Below are 18478 nucleotides of genomic sequence, written 5' to 3'. Positions count from 1 at the left end.
CCCTAGCTAGCTAACCCAAATTATATTTACAACTGCGTAGTCGCGCTGATAAATACCACAGTTTCTTGTTAACTTAAATGTTAGATGTTCTTTTAAAGGTCCACCTGTTAATAACAGTGTCTCCATTTACATCTTTTAGTTCTTTGTAGAATAGAAAGTATTTCTCTAAAGTAATGTCATCATCAAACACAGTAGGCCTATAATTCCAGGACAGGGGAGGCTAAGGCTGGGAAATCCTGAGTTGGGAAACAACCTAGACTACATAACAGCAAGCTGTCCCCAAAATATATAACTAGAATAATGGTAAAATTCCCAGGCTCAAATCAAAATACGATGTTAGCAATATCTAAGAGCAGACTCAATTTTATTTCTTTAAATTGTTTAGTTATTATATAAAAACAGTGCACTTCATGATTCATTTTATACAGTTTCTATCTATTCTTTACATTGATCACATTAATTTTAGATCTCAGCTCTAAAATTTTTAAAATCACCACTTCTTCCAAAATACATTTCAGGATGGTTCAGCACGGTTTTCTGTCTGTACTCGTGGCTTGACTATCCCGCTGAAATTTCTACGTTTACTTTATGCATTTCCACAGCTATGACATAGCTAGAGTATTGTCTTTCCAGACTAAAATATGGACAGGAAAGAGAGCTTTGCATACTCATTTTTATTTGTTACAGGAAATAAACTGTGAAATTTGTAAGATCATTTTGGAATGGTTATAATATCTTAGCTCTACAAATAAACGACAGTGAGTTCATGAAGTATTTAGCTCGGATAATGGTGTCCTTTCTCCTACCTTCCTATTTATTGGGCTGCCCACACAAAACTGACAAACAGGAGTTTTGTAGGATTGGATAGACTCAATGTTCCCAACACTATCACTGCTCCTATAGTTGAGACTAGAAGTTCCTATAGCCATTCCTCTTAGCTTTTGTGGATTCTGGGTTTCTGGAGACAGGCTTCATTTAGCACAGGCTAGTATCCAACTGTATAAGTAGCTAAGGAAGTGCCTGAGCTGAGACTCTGTTGTTTCAGCCTCCCAAATACTAAAATTACAGGTGTATGTCACCACACCTGTCTTCAAGAGGAGTGTAGTTTCCCATTTCATAGCAGTGTAAGGTCCATGTTAACAGACAAATGTAGGCTATTTATGCCTGCAAAAGCCAGCATTACTGCCTGCAGTTTGGATCCTCTGTCGATAGAATGTATCTGGGGTCCTCTATCTGCCAATCCTCTCCCTCCAAGTTTTATTTGAGCTCTGCCTTCCTTAAGATCCACATGTTGTCAATCCATCCTCAGGATAATTTGCTAGTTAAAGTCTTGAATGAAGGAGACACACATCGATCATTTCTCAAGAGAACAGTTAGCTAGTGTCAAATGGAGATTCAAATGGAAGACATTTTAGTGCAACTCCTTCTTACTCTAAAGATCAACGAGCTATGTGATAGCATCACTCTTCCTTGCACACAACAGGCAAGGGGAATAACTAGGGAAGGCATTCCTAGTTGAAGGTATCAGAGGAGAATAATCAGTGATAGCAGGATTTCAGTAGTTTCTATTCTGTTGTATTAGTCTTGGTGAGCAAAGTATTAAAGTAACAGTTCTATTTGTCTACAAATAATCCAGGGTTTCCTGAGACTTTTTTCTTTTCTTTTTTTAAATATTAATTAATTTATTTATTTATTTAATGTATGCGAATACACTGTTGCTGTCTTCAGACACACCAGAAGAGGGCATCTGATCCCATTACAGATGGTTGTGAGCCACCATGTGGTTGCTGGGAATTGAACTCAGGAACTCTGGAAGAGCACTCAGTGCTCTTAACCACTGAGCCATCTCTCCAGCCCCGCTGAGACTTTTTTCTATTCCAATCTTGCTCAAATGATTAAGTCCTCCTTGAAGAGGTCTATGATGGTCCCTCTTTGTACAAAGTTCACATTTCCGTAGACTGCATTTTAACATTGTACCACTGAGTTTGTATATGTACATATAAGATGTCAGAGATGATTCAAAAATAAATCTGCTCTGAATTTCTTCATATGCTTTCCATAGTTTTCTTCTTGTTGCTTTGTTTTTGTTTGTTTGTTTGGCTGCTTGGTTGGTGGTTTCATTGTGCTGAGACTGCACCTCTTTTTGAATCCCAGGCTGGCCTGCCTCAGCCTCCCCAGTGCTAGGATGCCAGGATCGATACCATACAGGACCATACCAGGCTTCCAGGGCTCTGTGTCCAACACACTGGGCTTTCATGGTACTGTGTTGTGCATTGCTTTACTTCATACAGGGTTTTGTTATATAGCCTAGCTGGTCTGATACCTTGTAGTCCAGGCTGGCTTAGAGTTCACAGTAGTCTTCCTGCCTCAATATCCTGAGTGCTGGGATTACAGCTATATGCCAATATGCCCGTGTCCATAGGTTCTTAATCAGCTTAATTCTGATGTCTATTAAAGACTTTTATCAGTCACCACCATCACCACCCCCTCCATATCCCATATACCTTTTCTTCAATATTAAGTCCTGAACTCGGGGCTTTGAACGTGCAAGGAGAGTTCTGTGCTAGTGACATCCTTCCTTGCCCTTCTTATTTCGAGGCAGAGTCTCACTGAGTTGCTTGGACTTTATTTACCATTATTTTAAGAGGTTGTTTCTGACAAAGGTTGAAAATATCATCATGCCACACATACTTGTATAACATTAAATGCTTGAACTATACAAATGATAAATGCCTAGCTGTCGTTCTTCAGTGGTGAACCCTGGGCTGTTGGATCTCTCATTCTGTCCTGGGTGTCCCTGAACATGGAGAGTTCACAAAGAGCTCTAGATATGTCAACTAGGTTCATAGTCTGTGTGATAGACAGAATGGAGCCCTGGTGGCTTCAGACTTAGCTTCTAGTCATTTCCTAGACACCAATGCAGGTGTCTGTTCCTTATTTAAGGATGCTCTTAAATAAAAATGTTTCATGTCCATACAAGAGAGAGAAGACAAGATTCTGGCTTTGCCATTGTGAATTTTTTCTGTTGTTGTTTCTGAGACCAGGATCTTACCGTGTAGCCCACGTTGGCCTGGAATTTGTGATCCTTCTGCCTCAGGCTGCTAGGGATGGGATTATATGTCTTGGCCACCACACTCAGCATCACAGTGAATTTTGACATAGCATAAACAAGACGTGCTTTATTTCCTTTGTCAATAGAGAAATATCATGATAAACGGTGTAAACTATTAGTTGCACCCTCAACAGAAACGAAATTTGCATTTTACAATACCTAGAATAAAACACTGTAGAAGAAGCAAAACTGAATTGATATAAATGGAATCAATATTCTATTAGATGTTTCATGGTTGTGAATTTTAAGAAAATATTCTTATTTTTCCCAAGAGTGTAAATGTGACCTAACAGAGCTTTAAGAGAAGGAAGATGAATCTTGGAAACTGTGGGAAAGTTCTGGTTTGTTCTAGCACCTAAATACTGTCATGTCATTGTTGCCAATCCTGAGTCGTCTGCTTGTGATAGCTCACGTGTATGAGCACATAGTGTGCTCTAAGGGAATTTAAGCCAAGTATTCATATTTTCCAAATTTGGAAGTCTTATCTCAAGAACCTGAAAAACTAAGCAAAGCCAGCAACACACCAAATAATAGGTCAGCACATGCTCTCCCAAAGGAGAATGGGACCGAGGCCAAATGAGGAATTTAGATGCATAAATAAAGAGCCATTTATCATATAGTGTAGTTGATCCAGTGAAAAGCAAATGCTCAGGGGGTCGGGGTGGGGCACTCACACAGAGCTTCGGTTTGACACTGGCCACTGTAGGATGAATGCTGACCCAGAAACTTAGACATTTACGGAGAGCTAGGTTTCAAAGTACTTATGTAGTGTCATCACCACATTAAAGCCTTCTTACCGCCTCTGTGGGGTTTTCGATTATCATCGATTCAGTTTGCCTTAAATGAAAATGTCCCCAATTATGGGAGATATGACTTCTATGCAATATACTCGGTACTTAAAAGCCTAAAAAATATAAACCAGTAGACACGGCTCGTGGGAAAGCAGAAGTGGTGTGGCCCATTGGGGAGCAAGGGGTTGGGCCAGAAACAAAACACAATGAATGCTTAGGGAATGACATTAGTAAAACTCATGTCTTTGTACGCTAACTTAAAAGTTAATTGGAGAAAAGGAGTGGAAGGAAGAAGAAGGGCTGGTGAGACGTTGCAGTGGGTAAGAATTGTTAAGCTACTCATAAGTGGAATGATCCACATTCTTTCCATTCTGTGAGAGTGTACATAGAATAAATAAACAAAAATTAGAACTAAAAAAATGTGCTTGTATGTATGTATGTATCAAAGTACTAGGTCAATAATTTCACTCTTTGTTGGATTTACAAATTTTTGTAACCTGAAGATACCTGTATCTTGCTTAAAATTCTTCCTTGGGAGATAGTGACTATGCTGATAGACAAGTAATCTTAGTTCAATTTCACGTAGTGCAAATCTAGAAGGGAAATATGTGAGCTCCCCACAGACAGATTCTACCGATAAATACCTGGTTTCCTCTGTTATTTTATATTTATTTTTCTCAAAAGCCTTGGATGTAAAGTTTTTTTTTCCATATAATAAAATATGTACATCTGTCAATATGTCTGAATTTTAAACATGTCTGTCCCCACTTTGCAGCGAAATGAGTCATACCTCAAAACAGTTTCCTAAGTCTTCCCGAAAATGATCATTTCACACATTTGGGGAATAAAGGGACATTTAGAAACAATGTGACATAATTAGTAGTCACAGTGACACAAGAAATGAAGGCACTAAATGAACTTTTGAAGACGTCAGCTCAGGAACTGTGGAAAATTCCACCAGACCCCTCCCCTCCTAGAAGAGAAAGTTCATAGAGCACTTAGGCACCCCTCCCTCCGGAAGGGAGAGGCTAATTACATTCCTCAGACCAGGGAGGGGTGGGGAGGGAGGGGAGTTGTGGGGGGGGGGGCTTAGGTGGGGCTTAGGTGGCCTCAGCCACCTGCGGGTGGGGGAGGCCTAGAGCACGTAGACACATTCCGTGACTGTTGGCCACCTACAGACAAGGGAAGTTCTTGCTACCTCATTCCCTAAAGACCAATCAGTTTAAAAGTCACAGTGTTATGCCAGTTACATCGTTCGCAATGGCTGCTGCTCTGAAAACTGGCTGTACCGGTCTGTTCTCTCTCTCCTTCCCGTGCAGGGCAACCCCAGCATGCTGCAACAATAAAATTCCTTTTGCTTTTGCATTGATTCCCAGCTCTACATTGTTCACTCTGGGTCGGGGTGGGGGTGTCTGCAGTAAGTTAAGGCTTGCCAGAGTCTTACACTTTCTCTAAGTAATTCCATAACTGGCTGTGAGGCTGGTTCCCAACAAAAGAAGCATTACAAGTGGGAACACCTAGCCTTCTTTAAGAAGGCATATCCTGCCGGGCGTGGTGGCGCACGCCTTTAATCCCAGCACTTGGGAGGCAGAGGCAGGCAGATTTCTGAGCTCGAGGCCAGCCTGGTCTACAAAGTGAGTTCCAGGACAGCCCGGGCTATACAGAGAAACCCGGTCTCCAAGAGAAAAAAAAAGAAGAAGAAGGCATATCCTTGGGAAGGGGCAAGATTCATGTTATATGAGTTCTCTGTGTTTTGTTTGTGCATTGCTTTTTGGTCTCATCCCAGCTACATGTTAGCAATGTTCAAATATTTTATGCAAATGAGGCTTGGAGGTGAGTCCTGGATGCTCTTCCAAAGGACCCAGGTTTGATTCCTAGCGTCCACATGATGGCTCCCAACCATCTGTAATTTGAGTTCTAAGGGATCAAGTGCCTTTCTCTGGCCTCTGAAGTCACGAAGCATGTGTGTCATTCACAGATATACATGTAGACAAAACACCCATAGACATGAAGTTTATTTTTTAATTTAAATAAATATTTCACAAATAAATCTCACAGTCCGCAGTGTAGTAGTCCCAGCTTCAGTAGTAGTCCCAGCTTCATTGTGCAAAGGAACTCATTGCTCATACTAACCAGTGCATAGTAGGTAACAATAGAGCTTTTGCTAAGAAGCCAATTTTCATTGTTTGTTTATTTTTATTTTTATTATTATTTTTTTGTTGTTGTTTTTTCTCGAGACAGGGTTTCTCTGTGTAGCCCTGGCTGTCCTGGATCTCAGTTTGTAGACCAGGCTGGCCTCGAACTCAGAAATCCGCCTGCCTCTGCCTCCCGAGTGCTGGGATTAAAGGCATGCGCCACCACGCCCGGCTTTCTTGTTTAATTTTCAAACTGTGTCCTAGGTGCTAAAGGGATAGCTCAGCAGCAAAGAGCCCATACTTCTCTTGCAGAGGACCTGAGTTTCATTCAAGAACCCACCCTTTTCTGGCCTCCACAGGCATTGTGTGTATATGGATTTACACATAATCAAAAACACAAAACAAAACAAAAAAACTTTTTTTTGAAGTGTGACCTTGCCTTGAAAAGAAAACTGAATATAGAGACCCCATAGCTCCTAATTTTTAAACTTGTAATGCCACAGTAATCAAAATACTATAATACTAACAAAAGATGGAGACCAAGTGAACAAACTAGAAAACCCTAAAAAGGGCTTTTTCATTGTGTTCAAATAACACGTTTACTTTTTATTACTTTTTTAGACAGGATCTCACTATGCAGTCCAGGCTGACTCCAAATTACTATGTAAAGCAGCCTGGCCTCGAACTAACAGAGATCGTTTTACCTCTGCCTCCTAAATGTTGCACACTGAGATTTTTTTTTCTTCTTTCCTTTTTTTTTCTTTTTTCTTTTTATTTTGGTTTTTCGAGGCAGGGTTTCTCCGTATAGCCCTGGCTGTCCTGGATCTCACTTTGTAGACCAGGCTGGCCTCGAACTCAGAAATCCGCCTGCCTCTGCCTCCGGAGTGCTGGGATTAAAGGCATGCACCACGACGTCTGGCGAGATTTTATTTTAACAAAGTCACTAAGGCTATAAAATGGCAAAAGAATAGTCTCTTGATCAATTGATGTCAGGAAAACTATTCACTTGTAAATGGTTGAAGTTGGATCTTAATCTTCTACTGTATTTTAAAAAGTTAATTTCAAATATATTAAAGACATTAAACATGACCTTTAACTTTTATAAAAACTCCTGGAAGAAAAATGGGGAAATATCTGCTGCCACTGAACTTAGCCATGATTCATGGACATGGCATAATACAGCCCAAGCCAAAACAAAACAGAAAGAAAAGGAAAGCAAATACAGATGCAATCAGGAGAATGAAAAAGCATATATCGAAATCAGAGAAAATACCTGAAACCACAGATTTGATGAAATGTTAATATCCAAAATACATAAAGAACTGTAGCTCAAATATTAAAAACTCAATTCAAGTTTAAAATTCCTTAAAAGACTTGAGTCGACAGGTCTCCAGGGAAGATAAAATAAAAGTCACCAATGAGCCTATAGAAAATGTTCAGTATCACTAAGGAAATGCACATCCAAGTACAGAGCTATCTCCTCATGCCTGTCAGAGTAGCCATATTTATAAAAAAAATGTAAAAAAATAATAAAAGCAAAGCTAGAAAATACCCAGTGTTGCTAAAGGTAAGCAGAAACAAATACTTGTACATTGGTGGCATGAATATAAAATATTCTGGTTCTAATTGGAAGGACCCCATCAAGAGCCCTTCTGGGTATATATCCAAAAGGCAGTTTGCAAAAGATTCTTATAAACCCATGTACATATGAACATTATTCTCAGTAGCCATAATGATTAATAATAAACGCCCTTCAGTAGATGAATTGGCAAAGAAAGTATGATAAACACACAGCGTTGAGGATTACTCTGTCTTAAAACAAAAAGAATGAAATCCTGCTATTTACCACCTCTAAAAGAACCACAGGGACTTTATACCAAGCAAACAAGGACGGGAGTGGAAAGAGCAACATTCTGTCTTCCTTCCTACATGCCTGCCTGCCTAGCCTGCCTTCTTAACTTTCTCCTTCTTTCCCTCCCTCCTTCCCTTCCTTCCCCCTCCCTCTTTTCTTGAGACACAACTCCTCACCCTCCTGATTTCACAAGCTTAAGGCTGCGATTGGAGGTGTGCACCACCATGACATGCTTAAGATGCCTCACCTCTATAAAGTGCCTAAAACAACAGAACTGTCGGACCAGGGATTAGACTAGTGGTCGGTCGGTCGGCTGGGAGTTAGGGAAGCAGAGAGCAGAGAAGTTGTTCAATGATGTAGAGTTTAAAGCTCTGGTGTATAGTAATGTACAAATACACTTAACAACTCTGCATTTAAACTTTAAGAAGAAATAAGATGGTAAATGTTATAAGGTCCTTTCCTTTCTTCCCTCCCCCTCCCCCTCCTCCTCTCCCTCTGCCTTTCCTTCTCCCTTCCACCGCACCCCCTCTCTTTCCACAGAAGAAAAAATATCTCAGGCCAGCCTCAAAACTGGCTATGTAGCTAAGGTAACCTCAAACTACTGGTCGATCCTCTTGCTTCTGCAGCCCCAGTTCTTGGGCACGCCACCGCAGCCAGTGTGTGGCATTTGGAGCATGAGGGCTCTAGGATGGAACCCCAGCTTCCATACATTCTGGACAAGTGTTCTACTAATTTAGCAACGTTCCCGGGCCAAGTGAAATAAAATGTACATGTTTGATAGTCCCTGGTAATTCATCGAAATCACGGTTAATTATTGGGGAAAACAAGCTGTATGTAAATAACTTTGCTGGGTTTCACTTGTACAGTTCGGTTTCATGCTTTATTCCTTAGGTGTGCTATAAAGCACTTAGAAAGAATAGGAATGCTTAGGCTCCTCTAGCCTTGACGTTTGTGCTGATAGATACAAGTCTGACTTCGTACTTTACTAATACATGACCAAAAGTCACGTAATTATCTCTTCCCGAATGCAGGTGACCTTTTGATTCTGACTCCACTTTAGAATATGGTTTTAACTGGCTCTGCAGAGCTCAGACCCAGCTCACCTCTGATAAAGTGCATTTGGTCTGTTCTTAATTCTGCACGGAGCTTAACTCCACTGAAGTTGATCCAGAGGACATGAAGTTCTCATTTGAACTCTAGAGATAAGCTTGTGGGTGATACAGTACAGGAGAGAAGAGGAGAGGAGGGGAGGGGGGAGGGAGAGGAGAAAAAAGAAGCGGAGGGGAAGAAAGAGGTAGAATTCTGGAATGGACATATTCTGTTTTGCCAAAAAATAAAAGCCAGATTGATGTGTTCTGAAAGTAATTCTCAAAGTCAGCAATTGTCAAAGCAGGAAGACAAATTTTCCTCGAATAAATTTAGACCTCTAAGGAGGTACACGACCAAATTCACTTCCAATAGAGATGGACCAAGGGACTATTTATGGGCAAGCCAAGATTTTCTTCTATAAGTTATTGTTCTTAGTTCTTGGGGAGGGGTGTTCTGTGACCTATGCCTCAAATAAGAGAACTCTCTCATAAAACACATGGTTTGAAAATGATGTTTTCCTCCTGGTGAATGCTGGCAAAAATCTCCCTAAGGTTTTTGTCCTGGTTGCCTGTTTAGACACTCAGTCTGGCAAATAATAGTTGTTAGCAATTATCTGTCAAATCCATCCCAAATCCACCTCTTATGGGCTTGGCTTCTTCTTAGGCCATTAATTCTTGGAATCACAAAATAATATGATCACATTTTGGGGGTATTTTCTAGTTCATTGGTAATAAAAGTGTTTTGTCAGGATATTTAACTTCTCTGTGTCTCCTGGAGACTATGTTTACTGTACAAAACAAAGCATAGCATGAATGTGTGGCTTTCTTGCACTTATACAAGAGGTTAGATGTACAATATGCATAAGATATATGCATGTGAGTATTTTAGAAGCAGTTTTGTTAGCTCCTTAACATCTTCAGTTCAAGGTTACTGAGTAGAGAGATGAAAGGCAAACAGATGGTAAACTGTTTATTTATACAATTGCCCCATCAGCTCTTTCAGTGTCCATCAGTTCTCAAGATGACAGACACAATTTTTCTCCTTCCTCAATACCCCTTCTTGCTTAACAGAACATCAGTACAGTGCCTCAGGTTCCTGCATTTCTTCCCGTCCACTGTCAAAAATTTACTGATCTAGACAGATGACGTCTGGGATCGTGTAGTGGTAATCCTAACACTCTGGAGTTAGAGGTAGGAAGAACACGAGTTCAAGGTCACCCTCCACTACATAGCAAACTCAAGGCCAGATTGAGCTACATGTAAGCCTGTCTTAAGATCCAAACAGGAATAACAGCAGAGTTAACAAAACCCTTCCCAATCTAGTATATTGTCTGAGAACCAAAGACTCTTTCCAGCTGTTGTTACCAACATAAACTTGCCCATTCAATAGTTGTTGGACTTCTTAAGAAGTAGTGATCTATATAGCTCCCACCAATTACAGTTAAGATACTGGACTTTAGTCCCGTGTGTTATGTTGTAGTGAAAGAAATGTTTAGATAAAATTTGTGGTCTCTTATTGATTAGGATTTCTTAAATTTTTTTTCATTGCTTTTAGATTGGAGACATTGCAAATATCATGAATGTGTTCATCAGGGTTCTGAAATGGAGCAGAATGGAAAGGATCAACCCATACTAAAGGGGAGCTGTCAGATTTGCATAAAGGAAATGCTCTGAGTGGTGCAGAAGCGATTGTATCTCATGGGCAAGGCTCAGCATTCAGTGGTAGCTGAGGGTGAGGCTGGGCTCTCAGCAGTCCCAGTCAGCTGCTGGAAGTCTGCAGGGTTCCTAGGAAACTTCAGGAGTTCTGCCTAGGCTGGACACCTGAGGAATCTGGTTCTAACACCAGAAATGGAATGTAGCGGCGACTGCAACAGAACTGATGTATTTATAAGCAGGAGTGGAAGCAAGCAAAAAACAAAGCTACCCTCTTCTCTTTGGTCTGGGTTGCCACCGGAAGGTGCCACTCATTTTAGGGTGAGTCTTTCCACTTCAAAGAACATGACTAAGAAAATTTCTCTCCAGCCTGCCAGTGGCTTGCCTTTGAGTTGATTCCCAGTCAAATCAACAACCCAAATTATCCATCATTATGTATCAATATGTTATGTCTCAAAGTTTAGCCTCGTTGACCTTTAATTTTGATACACTAATTTTATGTTTCAGTTCTGGTTTCCAGACAGGTTATTTTTACTTACCTCAGGCTAGAGTTGAATTCTAGATACTCCTAGATATGTATGGAATTATATTATCTTAAAACCCAAGTACATATATTAAGGGGCAGGGAACGATATAACACATACGTCTTGAAAAGAACCAGAGGAAATACTGGAAGTTAACAGTTTAAACCAGGATCAGGCAGAGGTGTAGGAAATAGCAGGACACACAGGATGGGTTACTCAACAATAGAATGTATAAAGAAACTCTATAGAAACCCACTAGCTTTGTTACTTATTTTAAAAATTTAAGTTAAGGGGGTTAGAGAGATGGCTCAACAGTGAAATGTGTATATTGTTCTTGCAAAGGAACTGATTGTGGTTTTCAGTACCCAGGTTAGGCAGCTCCTCAGAAGCATCTGTAACTTCAACTTCAGGGGATCTCATATCCTCTAATCGTATATATATATATATACATATATGTATATATACATATATATGTGTGTGTGTATTACTTATATTTTATATATTTATATATAAATATATTTTATATAAGTATATTTTAATTAGAGGGCACATGACACATATATGTGTGTGTGTGCATATATATATATGTATATTATATATAATAATATTATTTTTGAAGAAGGAGTTTGAACATTTGCCTAATGCTGCTCATAGAAGATATCACCTGTTAAATTAAAATCTTAGTTCCCTATAAGTTACTGGTCAGGGAACCTCAGAGACACTCAAAACACTAAAAGTGATTGCTATTTCTCTTGGTAGTCTACCATAACTACATAGTAAGATGCTGTAAATGGAGACACAACATACTTTGGTTGTAGGACATAGAACAATCAATCTTGAAATGACCAGAAAATCCTCCACCTGTTCGCTAGCTTTATAGTGCTATAAGTTGCTATTTTCCCCCAGATCTTTCTACTAAAAAAAAAAAATGAAGTTTTGAAGTTTTTATGCGACATTTTGTCTATCTCAGAAGAGGCATTGTGGTATTTGGGGTAGACAAGTTGCTTTATTTGTTTGTTTTTCAAATGTTTCATTTTTTTGTTGACTGTGGTATTTTCACTAAGAATGGCCCCATAGGCTCCTATATTTGAATGCTTGATCGTCACCAGGGGGTGGCACAACTTGGGTGGAATTAGAAGGTCTGGCCTTGATAAGTAGATGTGGCCTTGTTGGAGGAAGCATAGCACTTACAGGTAGGCTTTGGGGTTTCAAAAGTTCAAGTCAGCCTCAATGTCTCTCTCTTCCTGCTGCCTGTGGATCTGGATGTAGAATTCATAGCTCCTTCTCTAATACCATGGTTGCCTTCTTTCCTCATGCCCCCTGCCATGATAATAATGGACTAAACCCCTGAAACTATAAGTAGCATCAATTAAATGCTTTCTTTTATAAGAGTGTATGCTGAGAAGAGACACCATGACCCCAGCCAGTGAGACAATGATATTTCTGTAGCTTTTAGTTTGATTATTACTTCCGGGTTTGGGGGGATGGATCTTATTGGACATCCTACTCCTGAAGCTTAGTAAAGAGAAAACACACTTCTGTAGCAAAATCAACAAGACTTGGAAATACACTTAAAATCAGTTTCAGCCTACTGATACAGCACCAAAGTTACTAAGACAAAACAAAATTGCTTTAGAATGTATTATAAAGTTAATGTTGGTTTAAAGAAGTATGGAAACAGTAAATGAATCAGAAGGAGGGAAGAAAATAGGAGAAGCAGTGTGAAGAGATGAAAGAAGAAATAATGAAATAGAAAAAGGTTGTGAACAGAGAGGCCAGAGGTTAGAAAAAAAAGAAAATGAAGGAAGTTTTTTTTTTTCTCCAATAATAAAGAACTTCAAAAACAAAACAAAATTAAATAAATGTATGGAGGGAAATAAAACATAAAAATGTAAGAGTACCTTTAAAAGCCTGTAAGTCAAATTAGAAGAACTATTGGATGAATTAGAGATGGGGAACAGAGGGGACTAAAGAGAAAAGAAACTAAAGAGAAATAATTCCCCTAAATGGAAAAATTCTGTAAAGACAATTAGATAAATATATGAAAGGGAGTAAAAAATGAAAGTGGAAAAAAACATAAAATGCAAAAATCCTTCTGAAAGTGTAGCAAAAACCCAAAATGATGGGGAGAGGCTCACAAGGCCCCACCCCACCCTCGAACATCTATAGGCAATTAATGGTTGCCCAGCGATGGAGAGACCTGATGTAGCCACTGATAAGGTACCTGTGCTCTTGCAAATAACTCCTAACCCGTGTTCCTATGAAGAAGGCTAATGAAGCACGCAGCTGCTCACACACACACACACACACACACACACACCACAGGCACGAGGACATGAACATAAAGCGGACACTAGCAAGAAAGAAGAAAAGGATCACCAGGAGTGAGACGGGGAGGGGGAGAGGGATCGCTGGGGAGAGTGACATAGTCAATAGGGTTTCAGCATGTATGATGATGGAATAGTGGAGCCCGTTACTGTGCACATTTAATATAAGCTAATGAAGATATTTAAACAATAGCAATTCAAAACCCCAAAGATATCCCTCAAAGAAAATAAAAGAAAAAGAGAACAAAATAATAACAACAAAAAACCAACCAACCAGACCCCAAAACACCAAACCAACCAACCAGATAAACAAAAAACTTGGCTGGAGCAGGTTCTTTCTAGGACCTCAAAAATTGGAGATTTCCAGTTAATTCCTGAACTGGAAGAAAGCCGATCTGGGGGGTGCATATTTCCTTTGGTTTACAGGGTTGTATTGTTGAGTCTGTATGAAACTGCTGTCCTAGGTTCACCGTGGCAATTTTTCTCCTTAGCATACCAGGGACCTCTCTGGCCACACCTAACTATGTTATGTGGGCTGGAGAGATTCTCTCTCGTTCCTGACATTCTCAAGTGATTCCCTCTAGGTTGGCTGCTTTATGTGGGAGGTATTCCTCCAGCGCGTTGGGAGTGTGAAAATTCACTGACACACTGAGATAAGTAGACGAGGAGGGTCTGCTTTTGTACCTACAAGACCTCCTGAGTGCCAGATTTCCCTACTGGATGGAGACAGTTGGTATTGTGTACTCCTGGAAATTCAAGTTCTTGGGCTCAGAGCAGTAAACAGCAGGTAGTAGGGCACAAAAATTTTTATCTACCCTCTGACCTGAAGTGCAGAGCTATCAAGTCCAGGGTAATTCTCAGTTGGTAAGATTCGTTCCTGGCCACCAAGGACAGGGTTATATCTTGCCCTATGCACACCCCAGCCCAAACCCAGGAGAACCAGCCTTCTGTCCCCTGGGTTCTGGATAAGATGATCCATCAGTAATTGACCCTTTTGCTCTCTACAGTTGCCTTTTAGGTCATCCCTCCCACAGGTCTATCACAGGCCAATTTGAGGCTCGATGACTTGTTCCCTGATGTCAGACTCTCAGAGTGTCAAAAGTTTTCACACCAGGGTGGTTCTAGTGCTACCCTCCCTGTGTCACAGCATGCCACAATGTCACTCCTACTGTCTTTTGATCCATTCCTTGCTGGAATCGTTGTTGGATGAAAAGTTGTCTGCCTGATTTGAGATTCTGAGGGCTGTGGACATTTTCTGGGTTTAGGACTTTAATCTGACTTAGCTCTTAGAAGCTAAGTTCCTTCCTGGGAGCTGCAAGGCTAAGTCTACACTTGGCTTGATGCTCTCTGAACTGCACATCTGCTTCTTATCTTTTCCAGAACTTTTGCATTTCTCTCATGGACTTCTGAAGCATACCTATTATTGTTCTCTTTGGACTAAAGTAGAATGGGTTGATTGTGATTTGAACCCAGCTTGGCCCCAAACTTGCTATTTAGCTGAGGATGATTTTCAGCTTCTGGGATGATGGGTGTGCACTGTTATGCTCAGTTCTAGTTTCCTTACTCTCCCTCTCTCTCTCTCCATCACCCATACAGAGTCAGGGCCTGTCCTACATCGCACTCTGAACTCCCACAATTCTCTGCTCCTTTAGATATTCTAGCAAATTCTTCACATAAGAACTGATGTGGGGTCTTCTTCCAAGTGTCAGAGTAAAAGGATTTTTGAGTTGAGTAACTGAATATGAGTCAGGTTCAAATATTCGGTATATAATACCATTCAATGTGTTCCAAATTTTAAAGTAGATATAAATCTTGTTCAAGTGGAAATCTTACTAAATGTTGATCTATTTCCATCGGTCTGGGATAGGTCAAATTTTCTGTATCTATAATCAAATTCTTCTTGTGCTAGGCCACACATGGATTTTCAACCATATAGACCACTAGTCTAGGTAAATTCTTATATTCTGTGTATTCAGGGACAGGGGGGACTATATGTTCCTCTCAGTTGAACATACTTCTTGAAAAGCCAATGAAATTTTTCTAATATTTCTTGTGATACTTTAAAGCAACACAGTACTAACAGTCCCAAATGTTGTTGCTTGTCTAGAGCATAGAATTATTTAGTGCCTTTCAGGTAAAAAAAAAAATGACCCCTAACAACAGATTTAGGACTAGGGTATTTGAAATGTTTCTGCTTCTCTATTATAGTGCCTAAGCTGGGCCATTTGACATCAGCTAGCCCCTCTTTTGCTCTGAAACTTTAAGTTTGATTTCTCCCCTTCTTCTCTGTCTCAAGTCTGAAAGCAATGCCTTCCCCTTCATAGAAAATGCTGTTCCGGAGCTGCTTTCAAACTTGCTGTACAATATATGATGTACATAATATTTGAAAAAGTTTCTTCTCTACATCAAGACAAGAAAACAAGAACCTCTGGAGACATAACTCCAAGTAATGGTGTTGTGTAAAATCTTCCTCTGTGACTCGACTTCAAGGCTGGAGAACATTGACTCTCCTGATTCACTTCATAGGAATAATCTGAAGAACTTTTAAAATGACAAGGACTTGAATCCACCCTCGCAAAATCCCTACTTCATTGGGCACTGTGAGCACACATTCTAGATAAAAAGTATTCTTGTCCCCCCAGACAACAAGATAATTTTAAAATTGCAATTCTTTGTACTTCAGCTTTCTGAAGATTCTACCAAATTTGGACTGGAGATAGAGCAGTTGGAGGCCATCTACAGTCTCGCTCACAGGGAGGGGATCTCATGGGTGAATTCTCTCTATCCATGATTACTTGAGGTATTTGACCAACTACTCAGCCTCTTGGGGAAAAAGTTTTCTCAATGCTCCTCCCGGGACTCCCATGAGTGCCCCAGAAATGTCATAATTCAGTGGTGATAATTGAGATCCAGTTCAGATAATCTGAATCTCCTCCCCCAGTAAGAACTGCTCTCTTAAACTATTTACTTAAAAAGAACACAAAGGTCTAAAAGCCTCATGGGATACAATGGAGTCACCCCACATTAAATCTACTGCCCCCCCCAGAGTACAGATTGTTTAATTTTGGCCTAGTTTGCATTCTTCTTCTTAAATCCAAAATAGTGTGGTGCGATGGCACATAATCTCTTAATGTTGTCACTGAAGACATTCAGAGCAGCAGAATTAAAAGCAATAGTCTTGCCTTACCATTGAGTCTTTAAAAGACAAAAAACATTACCCTGGCAAGAACCTCCGAAGTAAGCTATCTGTCCTTCTTACCAATTCCAAAGCCTATTCATCCCGAGGCGCTTGTGGAAACTTTAAAAGTGCCTAACATTAGAAAGAGGCTGCCCTCCAGTGAAGGAGGAGGAGGAGGAGGAAGAGGAGGAGGAGGAGGAGGAGGAAACCCTAAATCCTCATTATTAAATTCTAATTGTCAACCATGCTCCTGAATGCCTCCCAGCTTTAGGAAGCTAACGCCACTTCTTTGTCTCTGTGAGACTTAAATCTTTGTGCAATGGCAATTTCTTTCTCTAGGAATAGAGTGCTTAATCTTTAAAATGAAAACATCTAAGTACTGTGGCTCTCAGCCTAAAAGGCCCCTTGGCTTAACTTCTCAGTGGGCTAAACAACTAGTGAAGACTGAAAAGGGAAAAGAACTAATTGGAAAGTAGCTGGGTATTTTATCCATTCAATCAGACTTTGGAAAACTCAAGGTTTTCCAATGCCTTTGCCCCAAGGCAGTTTACTGCCTCCCTTGTCTGTCTATCTGTCTGTCTATCTATCTATCTATCTATCTATCTATCTATCTATCTATCTATCTATCTATCTATCTATCTATCTATCTATCTGCCTATCTATCTGCCTATCTATCTATCTATCTGCCTATCTATCTGCCTATCTATCTGCCTATCTATCTATCTATCTATCTATCTATCTATCTATCTATCTATCTATCTATCTATCTCGACTGATCGAGGGACCACATCTATATATTATATACTATGTACTATATACTATATGCTAGATAATACGATCTCTCTCTCTCTCTCTCTCTCTCTCTCTCTCTTCCTCTGTGTAGATAGGTGGATGGATAGAGATAGATGGATAGATAGATAGATATATCACTGCACATAAAAATCTTCAAAGACTTCTCAATAAATATCTGTAAAAAGCTTTAAGCTATGGTCACTACTTCATGGGGCTTTTATAATTGGATGTGGGAATCACAAACATGTGGTCAGCGTAACTGTTTATGAACATACGGCAGCCACACTCACAATTAACCAGTAGAGAGCCTTAGGTGTTTGTGGCAGCACTGATGTACGCTGAGCCTCAGGACTCTACCATCCCCTTGTTCTGAACACAGAGCTTTGCACTGTGGCCGCCATTCCAACAATCAACGCATTAAACACTGCCTGAAACACTTCAGTTTTCATGATACATACAAAGTTTCCTGATCTTATAGAAACATAATGGTTTGATTATGGAAACCAAACATATGTAATACTTTCCTACTGTTTGGTTGTTAAATCATTATTTGAGTCATTTACTTGAGTTTCATTAACAACAAAAAAATCTATGAAATGAATTTTGACTTGCAAGTAGTACAGCATTTGCAACAATTTCTGAAACGGCCCTAAACACACTTCTGCCGAGTCCTCGGCATTGAAGGTTATAAAATCAAAACATGCATAAATTCTGAAGGACCATGAAGGTGCTCTCAATTATTCAGTGTCAAGTAGTCACAAGGTCTGATTCTCCATAAAAATAAAGAAGCACACCCATCTTGTTTGTATACAAATTTATTTTTATCTTAAATAAAAGGTAAATTTATAGAAATTCCAGAAATTTTTCTTTTTTTCTGGTTTTGTTTACCAGGTTACCTTTTCCTTGGTGAAAAACATTTTTTATGCAGTGTACTCTAATTATATTTCTCCTTCCTCAGCTCCTCTGGGACTCTCCTTGCCTTTTCAGTCATCCAGCTCCACACTTTCTTATCTCCATTCTTTAGAA

This window comes from Mus caroli, chromosome 6, assembly GCF_900094665.2.
Source record: "Mus caroli chromosome 6, CAROLI_EIJ_v1.1, whole genome shotgun sequence".
NCBI lineage: Eukaryota > Metazoa > Chordata > Mammalia > Rodentia > Muridae > Mus > Mus caroli.
The sequence above is the reverse complement of the archived record's forward strand: the minus strand, read 5'-3'. Positions refer to the sequence as shown.